General features: G+C 51.1%; 1 protein-coding gene and 1 long non-coding RNA gene across 5 annotated transcripts in view; one reads left to right on the top strand and one right to left on the bottom strand.

Annotated features, from left to right (window-relative positions):
* The window catches only part of SSBP3 (single stranded DNA binding protein 3), a 54,460-nt gene that overhangs the window by 18,399 nt on the left and 11,410 nt on the right, over positions 1 to 24,651 (bottom strand). The window lies entirely within an intron of this gene.
* LOC136365249 (uncharacterized) lies at positions 17,434 to 19,111 on the top strand. Its single transcript, XR_010744314.1, has 3 exons — positions 17,434 to 17,860; positions 18,475 to 18,548; positions 18,715 to 19,111. It is a non-coding gene; the product is annotated as an uncharacterized lncRNA (long non-coding RNA).

Genomic DNA, 24,651 nt, shown 5'->3' with positions numbered 1-24,651 from the left:
AACCCCATGTCCCGACAGCAGCCGAGCCAGCCCCAGCTCCCGACCGCATCCGATGCAGCAACAACCACAAGATGTGAGCAGAGGGGGAAGCCAGGCTGTCAGGGCAGCCTGGAAAATTAAGGATTATTACTAAGAACTCAAGATTGCCAAGATATGATCCCCACGTTTGGTCGGCAACCATGCTATTCCTGACCAGAAGGCCTTGCAGAGGCAGGGGAGCACCAGACTAATCATTGCCTTGTGCCTTCCCAGGGCATCCCTCGTGCCCTTCATCAAGCTCTCCAGCAGGAGCTGGCATGCAGGATGTGGGATGAAGGCCAGGACCATGCCGGATGAGTGGTTGGTTTTCCCACCCCAGCATCTCAGAGCTGCAAGTGTCACAGACAACACTGGAGGCTGATTCCCCAGTAAGATCCTCCCTGCGTGAAATAACTAATTCCCCCTGAGGCTACAGGGTCTTGCATCCCCAGGCACAGCCCACGCCACGCTCCCCCTGTGCCCCTGAACAAGGCATCCCAAACAGCCTTCCCCCCATCAGCAGCAAAGGCCAGATCTGAGTGTTTTTACAGTTAATAAAAAAAAAAAGTCCTGGCAGGAAAAATAAGCCTGCCCATTCCAGGCTCTTTTTATACATCAGACAGCAGCAAAAATAGATGGGAGAGGGAGTGAACCCACTTCTCTCCCTCCCTCCATCCCCCCAAGTGGGTCAGCTATAAAAGTAAAACCAAATCTTAATCCAAGGCCATGAACATATTGCAGTTTCTCTGCAAAGCAGATGACGGTTCTTAATGCAAAAGTATATAAGACTGAGCCCCAAACTGCAGCGAGCCCATTTGGAATTTCCTTTATTAAACCCTCTATCACGCAAAACGCTTCTCTCCCAAGGCGGCAAGCGCTGCAATAAAGCTGCCAAGGTGATATTTTATGGTTTCAAGAGATTTCCAGCACAATATAATCCTTTGCTTGGGGAATCTCCCAAAGCAAAATGGATCCCGAAGTGGTGGGGAGTGAGGAGGAACAAGGATTTGGGGATCTAGGGGGGAAGGACGCTGCTCTTCCCCTCCCCTCTGCAACAGGGAGCAGAGGGAGAAGGGCAGAGGAGCCAAAGAAAATCTTGAAGCAAATGCCCGTTTTTCCACAAAACCACAGAGTATTTTTCCGTGTTAAACACCCTGAAACCTCACCTATGCCTTCGCAGCGTAAACGGGGATTTAAAGTTCCTCACACATGTGGCGCTTGGCAGAACTTGGTAATTAAAAACCCGCAAGTGCCCTGAGCATATTGTAGGATGGGAGCCAAATTGGTCAGCCCTTGATGAATGATTTACAAGGCTGCGAAGTGACATTTTATTTCTTTTTTTATTTCCCTCCCCATCACCGCTGCTAAGGTAAACACCGAGGCACCTTTAGCCCCGGCGAAGCGAGGAGAGCGCAGCCGTGGCTGGAGCAGCTCTGTAAAACACTTGTGTGAGCCAGAAATGGAAAAAAAAAAGAAGGTAAAAAAAGACAGCAGGAACAACTTTTCCAAACCTTAAGGGTGAACACCCAAACTCTAAGGGTCAGCACCCAAACTCAAGGGCTTTCCAGCACCCATTTCCAGGACGTTTTTGGCCACACAGCTCCTCCCACACGGTTTATTTTCAACATTTTGTCCCAGAAACTCTTTTTAGGGATTCTTGGTTGCAGTTTGCCTTCCAAAGCTCTCTCCTTAGGTGAATATCTAAACCCCATCGAATCTCCCTGGTGAAGATACAGACAATGTGCAGTTGCCATGGAAGCTGGCAGGAAGTGGGCACAGAACTTCCACCACATCCAAGCTGGAGCTGAACCAGAAGCACATCAGCCACACGAAGGTCCCCACTGGCACGTGACACCCCAAATTTCCTTCCAGCAAAACACATGGAAACCACTGCCAGAAATGAGCCAGGACAGCTCTGGCAATGCTGGCATGCGAGCTCAGTTGCCTTTTATAAGATGGCAAATTTTCCCCACGCTGGAAATCAATATATATGTGTTCCTGGGGCGCACATGCATAGCTATATACACAAACACACATATGTATTTCTAATTCCCTGCCGCATACATTGGTATTTTCCCTCTTTTTTTGGTGGAAGCCAGTGGAATGACAATCTGGATCCCCGTGTTTCGCTTCCAAACCGAAGCTCTCAGTTAACACACCGGCCTGGTACGCCAGCAGATGCCGTCTAAGCCTTTAAATCGCACACTAATTGCACTAATTGAGCTAACAGTCTCTGTTTCGTCTCCCTACCCTGAGTCAACCAGCATCTTCTGGTACTGCTGTAGAGATCCAAGCTGTTGACTGTAGTGTTATTTTGTCAGCCATTAAACGATTCATCAGAGTCATTAATTGATTTATTACCGCTGCCTGCGAGTATAGCTTTGCAAATAAAGAAGGATGGAGGTCAGGAGGCAATGGAAATCGGACAAAACAGCACAGCCAGGAGCTGGGCACTTGAATTATCAATAGGAGCCCACTTGCGCAGGACCGCTGGCATCAGGTTATGGAGGTGAAAAAAAGGGAAAAAAGGAAAAGATGTGCTGTCTGGCTGTGCTACAAAGCTGGTTAGGGTCTTCAGCTACAATCTATGCAGGATGTAAAAGGGCTATTAAAACCATCTTGTTTTCTTAACATAATCCTCCAGGAGAAACCAGGTTATTCTGCTGTATTAACCGTGCTGAAGAGCAGCAGGGAAGCAGCACTGCCCCACACAGCTCCCCACCCTTCAGTGCATCCCCACCAGCACTTCGGTGTCACCCAAATGTGCTTTCCCAGGGCTGGCTGAGCCGGGAACACAACTCACCTCAGCTGTCCCACGGCCCCTGGGAGGAGCTGCGGTCCGGTGGTTTTTATTTATTTACTCTCTTTACTGCAGGGTTTAGGCCTTTGCTGGGCGTGAGGGTTTGCTGTGAGCAGGGTGCGGCGAGCCGTTTCCTGCCCCCCGCCCTGCCGCACGCTCGGCCCCAGAGCAGCCGGGAGGCACCGCCAGGCTTTTGGGGGCTGAGTTTAGAAACCACAGCAGGTGGCTCGAAATCACCCCTCACTGCCACAACGTTGCTGCTCCCAGCTCCAAAGTACCTGCTTTAATAAAAGGCAGCGTCCTACAAAGAGAGGGATTGGGAAGCCAAAGAGCTTTCGGGATGTGCTGTCCACACATGGAGCTGCGGCAAGGGATTCTTCCTCCTCATCCCCGTTTGTGGACCTTGAAGAGCAGCCTGAAGGCGGGCTAAGGCACTGCAGCCCATCCTGCAAGGCTCTCAGTGTCATGGTGAGACAATGGTGGCAGGGCACTGGCCAAGCCCCGGCTCACCACCCACCCAAACCTGCCATGCTTCACCAACACAAGCAGTGGTTCCTATTAACCATCCAAGAAAAACAGGTTCCGACTGGTGGTAGTAACTCTGCCACTAAATGCAAGCTGGTGTCCCCACCGCACAAGGTGAGCAGCTTGCCCCAGCATCCCACACTGGCTTTCACCAAACACTTATTTTTAATAAAAATAACACGCCAAGAGTGGTGCAAGGTGCTGGCAGGCAGCAGAGAGGATGCTCCACTTGTGGGAAGCACCACCAGCACTGGCTACTTGGCCAGGCACAGCCTCCACCAACCCAGCAGTGAGATGGGGACAGCAAAAGCATTTTCACGGCACAGACCTAAAACCAAACTAAGGATGGCTGGGTATTTCCTTTTTGAGCTCCAGCTGGTTTTGTCCTCTCTCCTCTCCAGAAGAGTGGACCAGAGGATTTTGGCTGCATCTCACACCTTGCAGCCACGGTGGGTGCAGCACAAGTCTTAAGGGCAGCTGCCTCTGGCAGGAGCACACAGGGGTGCTCAGGACATGCTGGTGATCTGGTATCTATCTGTCTCCTTTGATTTTATTTTTTTGCCTAGAGCACAGGCTTTGGAGCCTAAAGAAGAAACCAGCGTGCGGGTCAGGACTTAAGCAGGCTGCGTAAACAGGTAACACGGAATTTAATTGGACTCCAGTTAAGCCTTTTCATCTCGTTAAAGCTGCCTTCATCTTATATAGCCAGGTTTTAAATTTAATAATAGAACCCTCCCACACCTCACAGTAACCCGATTAACGCCAGGGAGGACGACACGCCGGCCGCTTCCTCCGGACCGAGCCCTCAGATCCTCTCCCACATCAGTCCCCTCCACGGGTCGGTGCCAGCGCCTGCCTTGTGTCAACCTGCACCAAAATAAGTAGAACACCAGCCTGCTGCAGGTTCTGAGAGTGTGACTGCCAGCCCACGTGCCAGCACCCACTGTGGCACCCACTTCAAAACCGTGGTGCCTGCAGAGCCTCTCAGGTGGGCTCAGCCTTCTATTTTCTCTCTAGCCAGAGTCCATCCTGCTTCCTCCAGTACAAGCCACTTGGCTGGATGCTCCAGAAGACAAAACAAACCAGTTTTGGTTTATTTTTGGGTAAGAGAAGGTAAAAGAACACTGGGCTGAAGCTTTGTGTATTCCCAAGACATGAAAAAAACACCAAAACAGCTTAAATGGGCTCATACCACTATCACCAAATCACCCAAAAGCCACTGCTGTGCTCCCATAGGACACCATGCTGTGCATACAAGTTCAGCTTAATTATACTTCTACAACAGCACAAGCTTTTTGTGCTTATTTTAAATCCATCACCTGCAAGCTGCCCGGCACACAAAGCTCCAGCACACACCCTGCTCAGGAACAGCCACGCTCGGCAACTTTTTCCTTCTCCTTTATGGAGAAAGAAACAACCCCCAGCCCTGTATTTTCCTTGAGCCTTAAAAAACCCCCAACCATTAAAAAAAAGGCACAACACTCGAATGGTGTTTCAAGCTAATACGGGGGTTTTTTTTTGGTTGGTGTTTTTTTTTTTTTTTTCCTCTCCTCCCTTGTAAAGGATAATCTGAGACAGCAGCTCCGGCCACGAAACAATAGGATTTTAATCTCTTAAGTCGGCGTCCCCCTTATCCCCGGGAAGGAAACCCCTTCAGTCATTTACAAGTTTGTAAATAAGGCTCTTGGTAGCATCTCGCGGACATCTGCTCCGCCAGCCCGCCAGCGTTCCTGCTAACATTTACAAACATCCTTCCACAAACACCCAGCGCGCTCTGCTGAGCTGGCTTTCTCTAAATATATCCCAAGGAAATAACTTGGCAGGGCTGCAAAAATTTCACAGCGACCGAATTAAAGGGGGGGGTGGAGAGCAGAGGAGGGGTTGGGGGGGAATAAGCATGGGAGGTGTAGAACAGACTAAATGCAATTAGGCTCCGTTTTGCACACGCGTGTGTACAGGGAGGGTTACAAAGGGAAACTTGTGGGAAGTGAAGCCGGGCTTGCTGGAAGTGCTTCTCCTGACTCAGGAAGGGCTTTGCAGAGGACAGCACTCCAGGGCTTCACGCCATGTGGTTGGGTGTATCAGACCCTGGTATTTAGGGATTCACCCCAACCCTGGTATTTAAGGATGCTTTGCCATGGGCAGCCCCATGGAGTGGCCCCTATCCCTGGCTTGGTGAAGCTGATGGTCCCAGCTTTCCCACTGCCAGCATCTTCCTCAGCACAAGATCCACCTCCAGGTACACCTTAAAACCAGTGTATGAGAAGCAATGTATGAACCCTCCCCACTGCCAAACAGCTTAAATGGATCCCATGCAATTAGCACCCTGGAAAATGCTGTAAATACACAGGTATTAATTACTATCAATTCTCCTCTAATAATTCCAGCAGCAGACAGGCCAGGCTCTTTTCCAGCAATCAATACCATCCATTTCAGGGTCTACCTGCCAAAAAAGTTATATAAAATAATTATATAAAATTTTCATTAGATAATGCAATTGGTTAAGACTATTAATCTACTGCTCATCTATCAGTGTGGGACACTCAGCTCTGTGAGGGCCACTCAGCAGCTCCTTGCACCAACAAACTGGATTCCCTTCTGCACTGGACACTCGGCCGTTCCACCTAAATGTGCTCCTGATGTACCCACACGAGACTTTATGGAAAGCTCACAGATGAATTTCAGATTTTAAAAAACATCACCGTTCTTAAAACCAAAAGGGAAATGTACCCAGCAAGCAAAGCTGATGGGAGAGGTAACTTCCTGGAGTTCACTACAAAGTTGTGATGGTTTCAAGTTCCACAGGACTTTACTCCCAGTGATGTCCCTTACTCCACGCTGCAGTTTCTGGGGTGTAACTGTGTGGGACTGCATGGCTGGATGCTCAGTGCCATGTGCACCAGCTCACCTTCCATCCTTCCCTTAAGCGTCACAGCTAAAATCAAGTCCTCTCTGTCACCAGCCTTTGAAAAGATCACATTAAGGAAAATACTGCCTACCCTCTCAAAAAACTAGTAATAATGTGGTGAGGAGGTGCAGGGGAGGCTGCTGGTGTTGGCAGCTGGACTTCTGCTTCCCAGTGCCTGCTGCTCTCTGCTCCTCTGCCTTCTTCCAGATCGAAACTGCCAAGTGCATTTTGGAAGGGGTTGTAAGAAAAGCTAGATTTAAATTGGTAATCCAATTCAGGAAGGAAAAATAATAACAATAACCCGTGACTTTAGAAAAATGCCACGCCGCTGCACCACGTGCATTTGAAGAAAACTAGTTTTAACTTGTCCAAAGGATTTACTGACAACTAACAAGGATATTGCCAATCCCATTGGCAAAACACCCCAAAGGCATCCGGAGTCGGGCAGCGATTTCCCCATTAAAGATGGGTGCAGATTACGAATTTATTTTTCCATTTTATCTTTTTTTTTGTTTTCAGATTTGGAAACACACCTTGTGTTTCAGCCATTTGATCTCATCACTTGCTCTTTGCAATCAAAAATAACACAAAACAAGCTGTGAGTTTGCCTGGGGAGTCAGTGATGCCTGGTAACTAACCCTCATCTGAATCCAGGGAAGAGGGTGAGACCTCCTTTCCCAGCAACTGCCTTTGCAGTGCAGTGGGAAACACCATGACCTCTCCAGAAAAACATCTTTTTCCATTGTCTGGGCAGCTGGATGCTGTGGGATGGAGCACTGGCACCCCAGCACAGCATCCAGCACTTCCCACCCCCAATCCAGCCGGAGAAGACCAGACCCTGTGGCTTTACCCCACAGCAAAACATCCCCATTTTCTCCATCCTCTACCCGCCGCAGGGAAAGAGAGGAGAGAATTAATGCAAATACTCTCCCATTCTTGTCGTGCACTTGAATGCCAAAATATCCCATTTGCTTAAGCCTATTTTACTGCGAGCAGCTGCCCCGGTATTATTCCCCGACACCAAAGGCAAAGGGCAAAAGAAGTTGGTCTGGAGCAGGTGAACACCATCTGCCCGTCCCTGACGAGATGCTCGTGGCCACCATCTTCGTGTAGTGACACAAAGCCCGTTGGAGCGCCTGTGAAAGGTTACAGCGGCGCTTTTCTGAGCGGTGCCGTAACCTTTCGCGGGCGCTCCGGAGGGTTTTGTGTACCTACGGAGGCGGCCAAGCATCCAGCCCCGCTGGCAGCGGCCCCTGATGGATTTGCCTGCTGATCTGTGAAGTTTTACCACGGCGAGACTTTAAAAAAAAAAAAAAAAATTAAAAATCTTCCCCTTCTCTAACAAAGCAGCAGGCTAACAAAAAGGAAATCGGCTTTTTTTTTAAAAAAAAGGTGGCTCTCTTGGTGTTTGACGGTGCTTTGTAGCGCAGCATCTTCCACGAAAAATGCTGTTGGAAGGAGTGGAAATGATTTAAATTGAGGCAGAGGTGGCAGCTGAACTTAACTAAGGGCTGTCTGTGACTTGCTGCGCAGGGACAAAGTCCGGCACATCCTATAAACCCTGCGAGGCGGATGGGGAGGAAGGCGCTGGACTTTACACGGGAGCAGCCAGCACCACTGTGGCCAGACCTGGGGCAGCCCTTCAGAGCCCTGAATTAACTGGGATGGATGGACTCAGAGCAGATTTGAGGACTGCTGTGTTCAGTAACAATGATGGCTATGGGCTTTTGTCCTTGCCACCACGCAAGTAACACCCATCCTACAGGACCCACCCGCTTGGGAGCATTGCCATGACTAACCCTCCATGCTTCTGCACTCTTGATTCATCCAAAAAAGCCAGTAAGGGCTTAGAAATCCTTCATGATGCTTCAGTTGTACACCAAGAGCCAACCCAGTTCTCAACGAGCCGTGGCTGGGACAGCAACACTGGAGCACCACAAGGAAAGCTGCTGGCAAACCCCAATCCCAAGCAAGATGGGTTTTGCGACTGAGTGATGATGGAGAAAAGCCATCATGCCTTGGCGTGATTCCCGTGTTTTCCAAGGTGATGTTTGAGAAATGGTGAAAATATTCTGCCCTCCGTGCAGACCTTTTCACTGACATCCTGCCTTAGGAAAGGAGGCACAGAACATCTTGTATCCTGGCATCCCTGCAGGCTTCTGCTGTGGAGCAATGGAGCTGTGGTGCATCCTGGATCCCTGCAGTGTTTCACTACCCAGTTTGGAGCTGCAGAACACCCTGCATCCCCACATCCCACAGCAGCAGTGGTGACCCTCCCCAAGCAGTGGATGGCCACCAACAAGGTCACAACACCCACGACTTCCCAAGTGCTGTGTGTCCCAGGCTCATCCATCCCTGGGGAGCAGGTTTATCCACCCAGCACGGACTGAGCACCACTGATACTCTTTCCAGGCAAGGCTGAAAGCTTGAGCAAGCAGCTCAGGTTGGAAACACATCGAGCACAAGGGAAGGTGCAAGATGTGGGTGTGAGGCGGTGGCAGGAGGAAAATCCCAGTTTTCCTCACCACCTGCCAGCACAGGATCCCAACCCAGGCTGTGGGCATCACTTCACCCTGAGCTGTGGCTGCAGGGGCACACACAAACCCAGAGCAGTGCTAATCGTCCCCAGAAATCATCTTTGCGCATCTGCCAGGGGTCAGAGATGAGGATTTTTGGGGAGGGGGGATTGCAGCAACTTTCCCCTCCTCTCCACTCATCTAATCCCTCAGGCTAATCCCTTCCAGCCATATGGAGCCTTCACATCCCAAACCTGCTCCCAGGCTGCCCCTTCTTACCCTCTGTGTCCCTGGGAGTAATGCTTTGGACCTGAAAAGTGGTGTATGGGTGGGGAAAGGGTGTGATCCCCCCTCCAGACCCCTGAGAGATCCCCCAACCACTCTACACACACGGTTTCTGATAAAAATTCACATTAAAGCACTCAAAATCCAGGCAAGCACAGCCCTGTGTCTGGTGTTCCCTCCCTTTTTACAACAGCAGGGTTTATTGAGTTATTTGTGGGTGCTGCCCCCCCAAAAATAGTGTTTCCCAGGTCTGATAATTGCTCAAGGCATTTCAAAATTAATAGAGCAGCTAGAGCAAAGGACAGGAGGAGTAAATCTGACGTAAGCCACTGTGTAATTCAGTGCTGTTCCCAAGAACTGGTGGCTTTCTCCACTGCCAAAAAAAGCCAGGGGCTAAGCTAGCTTGGTGCAGATCTCCCCTGGAAGGCTGGGATTTCTTGGGAGGGGGAGGGTGAATGGGAAGAGGCATTTTAACCATTTCAGCATGTTCTGGATGAAAAGAGGTGCACATCCATGGGATAAGAGGGAATTCACCACGCTACCTCCCCTCCTGGTCTGCTGCCTCTCTCCTGCCTGAACCTGGGGATCGGAAACACCACTCCAAAGTGGCCCCATGTTTTATTTACCTTAACACCAGCTCTCTGCATTGCTTTGGTGTTGCTGGCACTGGTGATCCAGGCACAGCTGAGCTGCAGAACTTCCCCGTGGAAAAGTCCCCCCTGGGGTTGCACAACTGACAAGGTGCACACTGGGATAGGGGGAGGATTTCTGATAAAAATACGGGTTTTTAAAAAAATCACTGTTTTCTGCACTGAGCGGTTTTGTTAGACACAACTCCAAGCCACATCACCCTTAAAGCTTACAAAACATTAATTATTTCTCTTCTAAGAGCACCTCTGCCTGTCAAAACACAGTGGTTAGTACAAACCCCCCATTTATGAACTGGGAGCTTTTTGAAGCCAGCTCTGGAGGGACCCTGTAAAACCAGCGTGCAAACCCCTGCCCCCTGACCCAGCAATAAACTGGTACGTGAGGCAGGAAAACTTCAAGTCTGGAGAGCAAGGGAGGAAAAAAAAAAAAAGAAAGACAAAAAAAAAGAGCCCCAGGCTTTCAGACAGCAGAGAGGGGGAGGGAGCGATGTGAGAGCACTGAGCATCACTACAAGGTCTTGTTTAGACTGGCAGTGCTGGGAAACACCTGGCTACAGAGCCCATGAGTGGAGATCAAGGGATGGACCAGGATGAGGAGTGGAGGAAGCACAGCCATGGTGGTCATGGCCATGAATGGCTGGTGGAAACTTCCCGATAGCCTTTTTCTCTTTTGGTGGTTTTTTTTCACACCCACCATTTGATATCCATAAGTAAGAACAGCTCCTGCAGTGCCCACAGTCAGAGCTGCTCTTGCAACACCCTGACACAAACCCAGGCACAGGCTGGTGCGTGGACACTGCTGCCCCCACAGCACCCTTCTCTCCATGGTGACATTCCTACAAGCACCAGTTTGTGATGCTGACTGCCCTCAGACCCCAAAACTGAGCATCCCAAAACCTTCCAGCTTTGAGACCTGCAGCCCCTCACCTCCTCTGAGAGCAAAACCTCCCTCAACTCCACAGGGAGCTACAGGCAGACCCCGAGCTCCCCAAAAGGCACAGGATTCCAGGCGCACAGCATTCCAGTTAGTTTTTCTAAGTCTTTGTAAAGGCTGGAAAGAATCCTCCTCCCCTGCTCACACCTCCTGGGGCACTCTGCAGATTCCCAGGTGAAGCTCCGGGGCTCTTGGGGGTTTTCTCCCTCCCCTTATCCCAGTGGGACAGTGCACCCACCGCAGCAGCCCCCAGCACCCACCAGGCTTTCGGTGGGCAACGGCATCTCCTGGAAAAAAAAAAAAAACCACAAAAACTCTTCCCAGCTGCAGCATGGAAATGACACGAGGGGCCTTTTGTGCAGGCAGCACCCTGCTAAGCTGCACAAAGCTGGGAGCAGGGGGGGTTCAAAGGCTCCTGGTGCAGGGAAGGGGCCCCTCCACGTTCCCCCCTCCCCGGGCACCGGCTTTTGTATCGCCTTGGCCGGATTCGTTCACTCCCCTGCCGGAGCTGGCTGGGGCCTCCTCCGCCTGCAATCCCTGCGGATTTTACCTCCGGGCAAGAGCAAGGGGGGGAGAAAAGGGGGGGCAGCCCAGTGCCTTAAAAGAGCCTGGTAAAAACAACAGACTGCAGTTGGGGGATAGATACACGATGGCTTTAAAAAAGCACACCGCCGAGGAGAGTTTGATGGCTCTGCCAAAAGGAAAGAAGTGTCTTCCCACTTGCAAACCAGAGTTAATTATAGAAAAAAAAGGCCCAGGAAAGTGTTAAAACCATCTGTGCCACGAGGAAGAGGCTGGGGCTGGGCGGGTGAAGGCAGCAGCGCTGACAGCTGCTGTGTACAGGCAGCCTGGACCGCTCCCCCGGCGCCGCACCGTGCCCTGCCATCCTCACTGTGACATCCTCCCACCCTGCCATCCTTGCCCTTCCATCCCTGTCATGCCATCTTCCCGCTCTGCCATCCTTGACGTGCCATCCCTGCCCTGCCATCCATGTCCTGCCACCCTTGTCGTGCCACCCTTGTCATGCCATCCTTGTCATGCCACCCTTGTCGTGCCATCCCTGCCCTGCCATCCATGTCCTGCCACCCTTGTCACGCCACCCTTGTCGTGCCATCCTTGTTGTGCCATCTCTGCCACACTACCCTTGTCGTGCCATCCTTGTCCTGCCATCCTTCCCACACTACCCTTGCTGTTCCATCCTCCCTAGCAAGCCACAGGTCTTACCTGCCCTAGCATACACTGTGGGTCCCCAGCAGCCTCTCTCCTGCAGGGGTGCACGGGGCAGGAGCTCCAGATTCATCAGCAAAAGGCACCACAAACCCCCAAGAGTAGCCTGGGTGGCACAGAGGGGACATCCCTGGGACAGTTCTAAGTATGTCTCACTGAAGCATCACACACGGTACATCCCAGGAGAGAAGCACCTGTTCTTACCCCAAACCCCAGAGAAACACGGCCCAAGTGATGATGCCAAGCCTCCCCCATCTCCTCGGCAGGGCTGAGGATGGACAGCCATCCCTCCTGCTGTGGGAAGGACGGGATCCACAGGAGGCCAGACCCGCAGGGCTGCGCACAGCGCCTGACCCCGCAGCCGGATCCCAACCGCTTCACAAATATTTACCTAGCTGGTTTCTAAACAAACCCCAAATGCCAGAGAGTTTAAAGTCCATGTCCTAAACGGCTCCTGTCTTGCACTTGCCTGCCCTCGGGTCCCCAGCTGCCTGCCCAGGAAGCCTCCAAGCCCCTGCACCCTGCCCCGACCCCCGAGCTTAAGGACACTGCAGGCAGCCAGGCTGGAGGCAACACTTCTGTCTCTGATTTTATTAGGGACATTCAGGCTGGATGATGCCTGAACATGCAACTGGTGCATTTCAGAGGAGCCCTCATGTTGAGGAGCTTCCATATAGATTCGTCGCAGAAAATAATTAGCCATAATTAAGGGCTTCTGGTTTACGGCTCCAAAAAATTGTTTAAACAGCAGAGCCCTGTTCAAATTAAGTTCAAGGCTCGCCAATTAATATTTCTTTACCCTGCTACGGTTCAGTTTCAAACTTCTGCTCAGAGAGCAGCCTGGGCTGCTCAGATCATGGCTGTTACTCCTGTGAGCAGGCAAAGGAGCTGCGTGGCTGGGCCCAGCCCCAAAATCACTTAATTTTGAAGCAAAAAGCAAAAACCTGTTGCGGTTAAGAGAAGAGAAGAAGGAATGGAAGGATAAAACTGACGGGAGCTGGAGAACACGACAGTGGATGAAGAGCAAGAGGTGCTGCCAGTTTGTAGATGGCTCTGAGATGTGACATGGCACCAATGCCCATGGCACAGACGGATCAGCCGGAATCTTGGGCTCACCAAGTCTGAGTTTTGAGGCAGTTTCAGGCTCTTCTGTGTAGCACTACCCACCAGGCCAGCCCCAGCCCCACCTGCGGCGCTCCCTCCTATGGACAACATATGGCACGTCTCACCTCATTAGAGACATAACTAGCAGAAATAATAAGCAAGTCTTTACACAAAATCTGAGCTAGTGCACTAGAACAGGCTCTTCAGCACTGAGGTTTTTGGTGTGTCCCACCAAACCCTGCTCCAAAATCCAGCTGTGCATCCTGGAGCCTGTTTGCTCTCCACACCACACCAGCCTAGGCAATATCAACTGGGCAAAGCGGAGTTAAATGTGGAGATCAATATTCATATCAAGGCAGCTTCTGAGAGGTTTCAGTTGGTTAAGCAGCCTTGAGATTTTGGCTGTGAGAGGCAGTGCTGCTGACGTGGCCGTAGGTGCACTCCGGGGTCATCTATACAATTGTGATCTCCGGAGGAAGTTGCTGACGAGAGGGAATCATAGAATCATTTATGTCAGAAAAGACCTCTAAGAACATTGAGTCCAACCATTCCCCGGTACTGCCAAGCCCACCACTAAACCACGTCCCCAAGGGCCACATCTACACAGCTTTTAAATCCCTCCAGGGATGGTGAACTCCATCACTGCCCTGGGCAGCCTGTTCCAAGGCCTGACAAGCTTTTTAGTGAAGAAAATTTTTCCTAATATCCAATCTAAACCTCCTCTGGTGCAACTTGAGGTCATTTCCTCTCATCCTGCCTGTTCCAGCAGTCCCAGGCTGCTGGGATAGGATGCAGGAACCTCTTATGGGTGGAAACCTGCAGGCAGCTCCACGACACATACAATAAAACTTTACTTTTTTCCATATTTTAATTAACACCAGCCCTCTGTTAGCACTGATGAAGGGGTGTGCCACCATCCACCGAGGCACCACACTGGGATGCAGTCCCATCATGCTGGACTGGGTAAAGGACAAGAAAGAGGAGCCCATACAATGGCCTGCTTGGAGTTTTGTCCCCAGCATGGTGGGACAACACATGAGGATGCTGGCCCTCAGCCTGGACAGCTTCTGAAGCCACCCCAGGGTCACCAAGAAAAGGCCAGATGATGCTGCAAATCAGTAAAAGTCTTTCTGCTGTTTTCTTTGAGGAAAAAGCATCTTTTCCCCTGTGTCTGCTTCCTCCAGCAGAAAAAACTTCAGCGCTTCTAGGAGCAAAACCCCAATGCTCCTCTGTCACCCAAAAAGGGCATCTTCATCGTGTGCTGCCTGTCCAGAGGCACAAACCAGGAGCACCACTGGCTCCTGCCAGCTGCAGGGCTTTTCCCAGTATGATGGAGGAGCACCGTGGGAAGCACGCACGAAAACAGCCGTATCATAAACCAACTCAACTTCATGACCTGAACGCTTTAAGACAGAGCAGAAGCCTTTGTACCGTGGCCATAACTGCAATTATTCAGTTAGCCATCGCTTGCACCAAGATCTAGTGCTCCAGATCTCACAGCAAATGCTGACTTAAAGACCCATATCAAATACATTATGATACCACTGTTTCCCGTTACCCACGCTGATGATTCAATTAATTTAAAACAGCAGTGAAATTTAATTTCACCATTACCCTGCAATCCCCAGCAACACCAGCTGCCCAAGTTGGATGGACTGGAGGGGTAGGAAGAAAGCGAAGGGATAAAAGATGAGGAAATACAGGTGTGAGAAGCAAATGGGGCTAAGCGAGTCCTTTTCTAATCCCTCTGAAGGGGTAGAAGTACAGGAAAGTTTGCAGGAGAGACAAGGAGCAGATGAGGGGCTGCACAGCACCTGCAAAGGGTTTCATCGAGAACAGGCTCTTGCAAGAAGGGCTCACTCTCCTCCTTTCACCTCCTTCCACATGCACCATTCAAGCTCACAGGGTCCTGCCCAACCCCGAAGACAAATGCCACGCAGAGCACAAAATACAGGGCAGACACCCTCTGAAAGGGCAACCCCTGAGCCTGCCCAGGCCTTGCCTCAGGATCCATCAGCAGGGCCAAGGGTTAACAAGAACCATCAAATGGAGCGCAAGCTGCTCTTTCACAGGGGGAAAAGGTTGCCCCTTTGGAGATCTGCAGCCATGGTCTGCACGTAGGGCTCAGGCCTCAGGTCAAGTGGGGTTCACCCGGGGCTCCATCAGCCAGCCCAGCTCACCACACAGGAGCTGCAACAGAAGGGACACGGCCAGCCCTGGCGAGCTTCCCTCCCCGACACGTGGCCGGAGAAGAATAGTTAGCCCAAGCAGAGCTCTCCCATCTGCTTTTGTTTTCCACTCTTCAGTCCTGGCTCTGCTAAAGCCCCTGAAGTCACCGGGCATCTGTTCTCCTCCACCCATCGCATCTGCCAGCCACCGCCGCTCTGACAGCCATCCATCACGGCGTAATACGCTGACCACGAGACCAGTGGGACATCATTTTCAAGTCAAATGCAGCAGGTTAGCATAAAATAAAGCATCGCCCTGGGTTTTTTTTTTTTTTTTTTTGGTGTTGGTTTTTTTTTTTTTTTCTTTTCTTCCCCCCTTCCTAACGATCCAGCAGCTGCAGCAAGGGACTCGGTACGCAACAAAAGTGAAGAGGGGAAAAAAGAAGGCGCAGGAAAATGGCAATTCTACTCTTCTGAGTCATAACAATTATGACGTTGTGATAAGAAACGTTTTCTATGAATTTTTAAGTACCAGTAATCCTGTTTGCAATTGTCCCCCGGGAACAAGGCGACAGATTGAATGGGGCTGACAGTTATTTCCATCCTGACGAACGCGGCTCCGACGCGCCGTCTCCTCCCTCCAAACTTCCCAGCGCTCAGCCCACCACTCCAGCTTGTTTGGTGCAAGCAACGTGGAGCTGGCTTGGCCACTGGTGTGACTGAGGACATCCCCAAACAGCCTCTGAACCACCCCACTGGCTCCATGCTCCAAGCATATACTCTTCTGTGCACCCAGAGAGCAAAGCTGCGCTCCAACAGCACATACAGGGAGGAGATGCATCCCTGAAGCCCCTTTTCCCTGGACACACAGCCATGCCCTCAAGAACCTGCAGCTGTGAGCTACAAGGCGAGTTTGAGCATCTTTGTTCCCCCAGTCCTGCCTCAGCAAACACCCTTGGAGGTCCAGGAAAGGTGGGGATCAACAGGGAAAGCACTGCACGACGTTTCGCTACTTGAGATTCCAAAATTTTCATCACCACTTGAAAACTCTGCAGATTTATCTCACTGATACAGGAGAGAAGGCGGCAGGAAACACCTTTTTGTTCAAGTCTTTCAGACTGGGAACAAAACCAGCTCCTTTACCTCTTTTGTAAAATGAGCACCGTCATCAGAATCAGTGCCGAGGAGCGAATTTGTTTTGCAGAGGATCAAAATAATAATGGATGACGAAGGAAAGCTGCCACGGCGAGACTGCTCGGGAGATGCTCTGCTCTAGGCAGCCTTTCCCGAAATGCTCCTAACAGATCCTCACACTCACAGCTCCAGCAGTGCTCCCAAACCCAGGTACCAAGGGGTGCTCTGGCCAAAGTGACACTCTCCAAGATATCAGTGACTCATGGCTGCTGTCTGTGGCAACCTTACCAATGATGGGAATGTGGTTTAATTGCTACCAGGCAAGGAAAGAGATGTGGAATGCGCTCCTGCAAACCCAGGGCATTGCGTGGGCCCTGGGAGTCCAGCAGCCTGACACAGAGCAGCATTCCTACAGGAAACCCAGCCTGCTGTCCTGTGTTGGCCATTCTCAGCCACCAGCCTAATGTAAAGCTCAATCCTTTCAAAAGTCTGCTTTTTTTTTAAAAAAAAAAAAAAAGGAAATACTAAGTTCTGCTTCCCCCTAAAGAGTCACCTCTGCCACCTCTGCCCTGGAATGCTCTGTGCCACCATGCCACCAACCTCCAGGCAAGCCTGAGCCTTCAGTGCTCTACAGCCAGGAGACATTAAAATCAGCCTGTCAATTTACATGCAAATTTATTTTAGATGCGACAGAGGGCTACAAAAGAAGGTGTACTAGATGCTGTTTGCTTCTGCTAAGGCTGTTATGGTTTGGCTCCAAGGGTATTGGCTGGGTGAGCTTGAGGGCTAGGTGGTGGGATGCACATGGGCTTTCACCTCTGGATGAGTGTCTGGCTGAAACCCAGCTCTCCAAGGACCAAAACCTCTCAGTGTGAGGGCAGTGCAAGCTGCTGCTGGTGGAGCGTGCAAGCCAGAAACGTGCCCACCACCACTGCCCCTCTGCCTGGCAAGCCCTCCTTGCTATGATTTCCTGCTGAGAATCCCCCAATATCCTTTTGTCTTGTTGCTTTGTCTCCTTTTCCCTGAGCTGGGGGAAGCCTTCCCTCCTTGTCCTGCTCCCCTCCTCCCTGTCCCCAGCAGCAGCACAGCCCTGGGGCCAGGCTGCGCACCCAGCAGGTCCCCGGGGCCGATTCTCAGAAAGCACAACTGCTTCTGCAGAAGTTTGGCAGCTCGGGCCAATGCAGGAGCTTCTTTAATCAACTCAAATGGCGTTTTCTGCAGATAAGTCTCTACTCTGGCGCCAAGAAAGAGCCAGACAGACAGGAGCAAGGAAAAAAAAAACCAACACACACCCCAACACAACCCCCCCGCACAACACAGAGGCTGCAAAGTCACCGCACAAGCTCGCAGGGTGATTATTTATAGCCTTTCCCTCTGCAAAAAGCCAAAATAATTGTTCCAGCCCAATAATGAATTTCCTGAATGCTGGGCTCAGGGGTAGCCACCAAGTGCAGCACTTTGAGCTACTTTCAATGTACTGGGCTCTAGAATAATGATTTAGAAGGGAGAAAAAACTTATTGTGCAGGAGTAACTGCAGCCAGAGAAGGGAGGAGTGAGAACATGAAAGCAGCACACTCTGCAGCCCCCAAGGTCAGTGTGGAAGGAGGGGGAGGAGGTGCTCCAGGCACAGGAGCAGAGATTCCCCTGCAGCCTGTGGTGCAGACCATGGTGAGGCATGTGGCCCCTGCAGCTCCGTGTGGAGCTGAGATCCACCTGCAGCCCTTGGGGAACCCAGGCTGGAGCAGGGGATGCCCACGGGAGGTGTGACCCATGGCAGGGACCCACTGCTGGAAGCGGTTTGGGAAGAACTGAGAATTTGTGGAAGATTGTCTCCCATGGGAAGAACCTCATGCGGAGCAGGGGAAGAGTGGGAGGAGTCTTTCCCCTGAGGAGGAAGGAGCAGCAGAGAGAACTGTGATGAACTGACCACAGCCCCCACTCCCCGTCCCTCTTTGCTGCTGGCAGGAAGGAGAGAGAGAAAACCAGGAGTGAAGTTGGGCTCAGAAAGAAGGGAGGAGTAAGGGGAAGGCGTTTTAGATTTAGTTTGTATTTCTCATTATCATTTTGTGATTTGATTGGCATTAACTTAAATTAATTTTACTCAAGTTGAGGTCAGTTTGCCTGTGACAGTAGCTGGTGAGTGATGTTTTCCCTGTCCTTAGCTGACCCATGGGCTTTCATGGTATTTTCTCTTCCCTGTCCAGCTGACAAGTGACTTTAGGGGGCACCTGGCACCCAGGTGGGCTCAGCCCACCACCTGCAAGTGGCACCTGGTGAGGTGGGATGGCTAGAGGTGTCTCTGGAGAGCCAACACAATGGCAGGGATTCCTGCATCCCAGGGTTGGTGAGGATATGTCAATACGAACTAATCTCCATTGGGCGGAACTGGAGCTCCAAAGAGGTTCCCCAATAAAGGGCTGGGCTCTAACAAGGTTTCCCTACAGCCAGGCTGAAACCCCAGAAACCTCTGTGAAGGTCTGACTGTGGTCACCAGCTGCAAACAAGTGTGGGAAAACACTGAGTTGGAATCCTTCCCCCCTGTCCCAAAGCCCAGCAAGACCAAAAGCCTCCTGCAGCCACCTCCTCAGGCATTTCTGCCCTCCCCAGCTTCCCATTTCTCCTCCCAAGCCCTCTGGTTTGTTTGGAGAATTATTATTCCTTCTCTACAGCTCAACCCACTCACGCCACTGCTGCCTCTTCTGTCAGCAGGATAAGAGGAGCAACGGCATTTGCATGGGAAGAGAGGAGGGGAAAGCACCAGCCATCCTCTCCAAGTTCCCAAGCTTTGCAAGCAAAACTCTTCTTAATATATCAAAAAATAAATATTGCATTGTCCTGGTTTTGGCTGGGATAGAGTTAATTTTCTTCCTAGTAGCTGGTACAGTGCTGTGTTATGGATTCACTATGAGAACAACGTTGATAACACAGTGGTGTTTTGCTGTTGCTAAGTAGGGCTTACTCCAAGTCAAGGACTTTTCAGCTTCCCTGTTCTGCCAGTGAGGAGGTGCACAAGGAACCAGGAGGGGGAATGGCCAGGAGAAGTGACACTGACCAAAGGGATATTCCACACCACAGAATGTCATGTCCAGTACATAAACTGGGGGAATTTAGCCAAGAAGTATGATTGCTGCTTGGGGACAGGCTGGGCATTAGTCAGTGGGTGGTGAGGAATTATACAGTGCATCAGTTATCCGTTTTATGCTTTATTCTCTCTTTCTATCCATTTCATTCCTGTTATTATATTTATTTCAATTAATAAACTACTCTTCACAAACCCATGGGTTTTACTTTTCCTGCCCTCCATTCCACTGGTGCAGAGTGTGAGCAAGATGGTACTTAATGTGTTTAATCCCAACCAGCAAATCACATACATATATATATATATATATAAATATATATGCATATATGTGTATATATATATACACAGCCCATATATGGCATGTGTGACAACATCCACAGACCAAAACTGCTGGTGGTGGAGCCAAGCCAAGGGGTAGTTCAGGACTCCACAGTTGCTGTCCTACAGATTATCTCCCAGGTTAGGTATCACAATTCCTGGAAATATTCATCTCTTGGCTACCCCCTAGACAAGTCAACCACCCACAACCCAGCAGGAACCCAGGCACAGCTGCTGAGGACTTTTGAGGGAGAAAGCCTGGATTCTTTCTGCATCCCATCTCTCTCTTTGGCTTGACCCACTGGGAAGTCTCAAAAAAAATACCAACTTTGTAAAAGCTGGTAGAGAGAGAACCCAACTGCTCCAGTGGCTCCAGCTGAAGAGTCAGCAGAGGAACTCGTGTGGGAACCCAGAGATGCTCCCATAGCAAACCCACAAATAGACACAGCTCTTTCTTTTTAGAGACAGCATAGACTTTTTCCTTATTGGGAAAGGAGTTTCTTTGGTATCCCCTTGGGAGGACCATGTGTCCTGCTGAGCTGCTCTCATGACAGCAAACACCCCGGTCCCGTGAGAGCACCCTACGCTACAGAGCGCCCTGTGCCACCAGGCGCTTCCAACTCATGCAGCCAGCAGAGCTGCAGGTGCCTAACCCCACCAAAACCTGCCTGTTCCCTTCCTCACGACCCATCCACCCCACAACCACCTTCACCCTTGGATGACCACAGAGGGAGAGGCGATATCCTCCTGGAGATCCTCACCCACGCCTCCCAGCAGCACGAGCCGGGGCTCAGGCACGCCAAGCGGGGCATCCGACTGACCCGGAGGAGCGCAGGTGGGAGGAATTCGGGGCAGGGGGACCCTATCTTTACCCCTGCAAAGCGTTGCCCCCTCCCTCTCCCGCCAGGCTGCGCCGGCTCCAGGCGCTCCCGCGATCCAAGCGGAGCAGATGGCACGCGCAACACTACGGCTTCGCTTTCCAGCCGCCATCGCAGAGCTGCTTCTCAGCAGGGCGGAGGCGGGGGGGAGACGGCTTATTTTTTTTTTATTTTTTTTTTTAAATATATTTCCCTGGAATTTTGATTTTCTTTTAAAAAAAAAAAAAAACCAAAAAAACCCGTGTATAATCCCCAGTGTTTGAGCCCCCAGGAGCCCCTGGCAGCAGAGCACAGCGCTCCATGGAAGGATGGTGTGTGCTGGCTGATTGGCAGCCTGTCCGTCTGTCTGTGCCTGGGGACCCCGCTGACCGCCCGAAATCCCCGCCGAGAGGGACAAATCCTGGAAAGCCTCACAAAGCAGAGATGGAGGGGGAAAAAAGGGATGAATGTGATCAAAAAAAGGGCTTTCTAGGGATTTCTGCTGGCTCGCCTGGATTTCCTCCCTTGCCTCCCTCCAGTCTTTGCCTCTGCCATCCCAGCCCTGAGTGGAGAAGACCCAGAGGGAAAGCTGAGCTGTTTCAGCTCCCTGGGACATTGGTCTTCCTGTCTCCACCGATAGGATGGAGCAGAGAGATGCTGTCCCACCCAGGGTGATGACAGGCTCTGGGACCATTTGGCAGCTTGGGGATCAGACTTGGGGTCCGTTGTCACTACACACCGTGGCCTCTCATCCTACGATGGCTCAAACCAGGTTTTCTACTTCCCAGCGGGAAGCCACACCTCAAACGAGGCTGGGAAACCAAATCTGGGCATCGCAGACACCAGATTGCTTTCAGCAGCCGCGCTCTGCACAGAGCTCGGCGATAAGTACAAAAAAGTCTGTGCTTTGCACCGCTGATTTCTTGTCTGGGGATGCATAAAACCTGGAGATGACAGATCAGCACCTCGATCCAAGAGCATCCCCGCCCCGCTCTGCCGGAAGAGGCGGTAAACAAAGGCGGCTCTCCCCGGCGTCCGCAGGCAGCTGCCACCGACGCCGTGCAGTAGTGGGAGGGGTAAAAAACAAAAGAGGTCTGCACGCTGGGATCTGCGGGAATGGGATGCCCCTGGCGCTATCCTGGCCCTTTTATTCCATGGGTACCAGAGGGAGCTTGGCCCCAGCCCCTTTGGACACCTTCCTTCCTTGCCCAGCTACCCAGCTGGGTGCCAAGGGCAGAGCACCACTCCATAACCACTCAGCGTTCAGAAGGGGAAAACATCCCAAGGTTGGGCACAGAGAGTGGCTTGGCCATCCTGGCAAAGAGCTCAATGATGATTTGGACCAGGATGCAACAGTTCTGTGCTGACAGGCACTGTCGGGTGTGACAACATCCATTCCATGTGGGACTGTGCAGGCAAAGTTTGAGCTGGTGACAGAGATCTAGTGAGGCCAAATGAGCAGGGAATTCTGTGATGCAGTTTCTTAACTTAGATGGCTTCCCACCATTGGCAGGGATGAGCAGGTGATCACCAGGGCTTTGCATGGGTGGTCACTACCAAGAAGGGACAGCGCTGAGAAATGTCAACTTGAGAGTTTCCAAGAAAATAACTAGAAGGCAACCATGCCTCAAAGTCTTGGTCTATCATCCATGGGTAGGTGATAGTTGTGCCACTTGGCCCAGTGAGCCCAGGGAGCCTAAAGCAGCTGGAACAATGCTGCTAAACTCTCCTAAATCCCACCAATCTTCCCAAAAACGCTGGCCGGACGCTGCATCTAGCTCCATCACTTTTTCCAACCACTGTTGTTCCCTGTTCGCTTGCCCATCTGTTTGTACTAGGGCCCACAGACCCCAAAAAACAGGGTCTGTAATTACCAATGAACACACCTTTAGCTCTGGGGCGCCCATAGATTATTCCCTCGGGGGCACCACATGGCAATCCTTTCAAAGAGAAAAAAGCAAGGTAGGAACCATCTTTACAATCCTAAAGTTGAATAATTATCACCTGGGCTGCAGGAAGCCCTTCCCCCTTTTGAGCAAGAGCTCCCAGGATGCAGCAGCACCCAGGAGGGGACTGTGCTGCTGGCCCCTCCGGGGCTTTGCCAAGGAATGCCGGGGGCGCAGCGGGGGGAGCAGCGGCGGTGGCGGTGCTGGGAAGGGAACCAGCTGGAGAGCCGCAGCTCATGTGAAATAATGAAATGCCAACAACCCCTGCATCTTCCACAGTCTCTCAGGTCACCTACCAGATTAGGAGGCCTGTTGCTAAGGCAACCATATCTGCCAAGTGCTAGCTGAACTTCCCCATCGCGTTTTAAACCCTTAAGGAGCACAAAAAAAAAAAAAAAAAAAAAAAAAGAAAGAAGAAAAGGACAAAAAAAAAAAAAGAAAAAAAAAAAAAAAAAAAAAAAAAAAAAAAAAACAAAAAAAAAAAAAAAAAAAAAAAAAAAAAAAAAAAAAAAAAAAAAAAAAAAAAAAAAAAAAAAAAAAAAAAAAAAAAAAAAAAAAGAAAAAAAAAAAATCTCCCTAAGAAATATATCAGAATAAAACGAAGGGGTAACGCTGATGATGCAACCCACAGGAGACCAGTGGAGCTGAAGGGGGGGCAGCTGGGAAGGGAAAGCAAAGGGAAGGCGCCCAGCAGCCACCTCCCGCGCGGTGCACGCCGTGCTGGCTCCCTTCCAGCCAGCTAATAAAATTATTCGGCATCCGCACACGCACGCAAGACCAGCAAACTTTTGATGCGCCTGGCACAGCAGCAGGGGAGTGGAAAAAAAAAAAAAAAAAAAAAAAAAAAAAAATCCGCCCCTCCCTCCCCCAAAAGGCGACAAAAAGTCAGGTTATGCATACGAAACGGGGGCAAACAAAGCAAAAAAAATGGAATTTTTTTTTTCTTTGTATTTTTTTTTTTTTTTTTCCCCTCTGGTGGCCTCGCAGACGCCGGGCAAGCCCTGATGCCTCGGCAAGCAGCCGGCAGCCCGGCGCCGCTCAGGAGGGGACAGATGGCCGGCGCAGCGACGTCGGGATGGAGGCGATGGGCACCCGTGGCCACCCCACCACTTCTGCTGCAATCCATGGCCAGGAGCATCCAGAACAGGGATACACGACTTGTGCTCTGCAGCCATAAAATAGGGTAATAAAACCAGCCCTTTCTACGTGCGAGGATCATGTCCCCGTGGGGTGATGGGGGATCACGGTTCCCTCCTCTGGCAGAATAAAACCCCACTCAGAATGTACACCAGCAGGCAGGGAGCCCTAAATCTTGCAGCTCGCTGGGTTAACAGGGAGGCCTGTGAGCAATAAGGGGGAAGGAAAAAAAAAAAAAAAAAAAAAAAAAAAAAGGAGCAGGGAGGGAAAAATAAAAAAAAAGAAAAAAGAAAAAAGAGGGAGAGGAGAAAGAGGCATGGAAAGGAGGAGAAAATGTGGAGCGGCATAAATCAGGCGCGCGGGGGAGCTGGGGAGCACAGCAGCACGTGCTGCGTTCCAGGCGCACAGGCAGCGCACGCGGACGGCTCCTGCCTGGCAGGGTGAGCACCGGGAAGACACCGGCCTCATGCCCCAGAAAAAGGGCCCCCTGGCCCCTCCTGGTGCTAATTTGATGTGGGGTATTGGCTCTGCTGGCCAGCACACCGTCATTTCCATGTTGAAGTCTCCCTGAGAAGGAAAAAGCCTCCGCTGGTGTTGGTGCTGATGCGAAAGATACTCGATGGCAAAAATTAGAGAAGGGTTTTTGCACCCTTCTTCCCACCCTCAGGTCAGCTTGGGGAGAGGAAGTGTGACAATTCCTGCTGAATTCCCCTCAAAGGAGAGCGGCAAAATGGAAACTTGCTCCCAAAGGCCACTGTCTTCCACCGGCCTGCTCTAAATTTGTAATAAAGAGAGGGCAAGGCAAACCCAGCTTTGCTCTGACTGAGGGGCTGCAGTGAGATGGGTTTACACCACGCTAAGAGGCTGCTGGTATTGCTGCCCGGCTGTGATCCTGCCCTCTGACCTCACCTCCATGCCAGCACCCCTGCACCCTGCCAACCAGCCGACAGGAGAAACTTAATTAGCCATGTCCATCAACCCCAAACATCTGTAACCAGCAATATTTACAACCAGAAATAAAGAGGAGTGACCTTCGCGGCGTTG

Source organism: Sylvia atricapilla, chromosome 9 (genome assembly GCF_009819655.1).
Source record: "Sylvia atricapilla isolate bSylAtr1 chromosome 9, bSylAtr1.pri, whole genome shotgun sequence".
Taxonomy (NCBI): domain Eukaryota; kingdom Metazoa; phylum Chordata; class Aves; order Passeriformes; family Sylviidae; genus Sylvia; species Sylvia atricapilla.
The sequence above is the reverse complement of the archived record's forward strand: the minus strand, read 5'-3'. Positions and strand labels throughout refer to the sequence as shown.